The sequence below is a fragment of the Mizuhopecten yessoensis genome, unplaced genomic scaffold (assembly GCF_002113885.1).
Source record: "Mizuhopecten yessoensis strain PY_sf001 unplaced genomic scaffold, ASM211388v2 scaffold715359, whole genome shotgun sequence".
Lineage (NCBI taxonomy): Eukaryota > Metazoa > Mollusca > Bivalvia > Pectinida > Pectinidae > Mizuhopecten > Mizuhopecten yessoensis.
The window spans coordinates 381-1,606 of record NW_018479581.1 but is presented as its reverse complement, the minus strand read 5'-3'; positions in this window follow the sequence as shown (position 1 = coordinate 1,606).

The following is a 1,226-nucleotide window of genomic DNA, read 5'->3' as shown; positions in this document are numbered from 1 at the left end:
AGTCAATCAAGAACCAATTAGGGTACAAAACAGCTCCTACAGTTGGTTCGCGCAAGTTGAGGTCGACATGTCTATATTGAACTCGTTTGCACACCGTGGTTTTACCGGCCCCCTCTCTGCCGGTAAAAACCACGCGTACATGTCGATACATTTCCACTTGTCCCTCGAACAGCTTCAGGTATGAATCAACGACTCGCATGTCTGAAAGGAAACGACGATAACAAGGTTCCATATTGTCATCAAACAAGGACAAAGCTCAAACTCATCGTCGTAATAGAAAGGCAAATTAACGTAAATAAAACTAGAGGTCGGATATGCACTCTATTGTTAAGCATTTTCCACACCACACATGGTACTAGTCATACTTATTCCCGTTAAACATACAGAACACACATTTAACCATGCTAAACATCCCGGTGGAAATCAGGCCTTGATGACGACTGTAAAATGTCTACAAACTAAGATGAAGCATATCAGGTCGTATACCCTGACTAAATAGCATCGTGCATGTAATTATTGGCGATGGGGAAGTTCTACCTATTTTCTTTACCCCTTATACTTATTTAACGATTAATAACGATATACATATATGTAATGTGTGGACGGCAACGCCCTTCCGTAAACATTTGTAAATTTAGCTATGAAAACAAACAACCAGTTGGTCAGTAGACTACAGGTAAAATGTAAGTGAAATTTCAGGATTAAGGCAATCAGGTAGTGCAAACAAATATACCGACACACCTTACTGTAATGATTAATATCTAACAGTGTTTTGGCGGTGCCAAAACTAGCTAATGATCAAGACGGACCAAGGCAGGAATAGACAATGTAGAAAGAATAGATGTTATTAGAAAATAATCAACTAAGGCTTAATTCAACACGTTGGTTTACATATTTCAATAGAGGACATTCAATAAAAAAAGGCTAAGTGCTATTAATATAATTTACTCAAAACAACAAATAATTATTCCATGAGAGCATATTGCCTCGGCGTATAATCGGTTTTTTGTATTATACATATATAATGCAAGCATAGTAGTTACTATTGACGCATTATGAAATATCCAGATGTTGTTAATTGGTTTTGATTGAAAGAGACGAAAGAGAAACTTAGTAATCGTATAACGTCCCCGGCTGTAAGAAATTGTTGAATAATTACAACTACAGAATTATCTAAACATGGAATTTTGTTTGCATTTTCATGGTAGAGATAGGACCAATGTGAC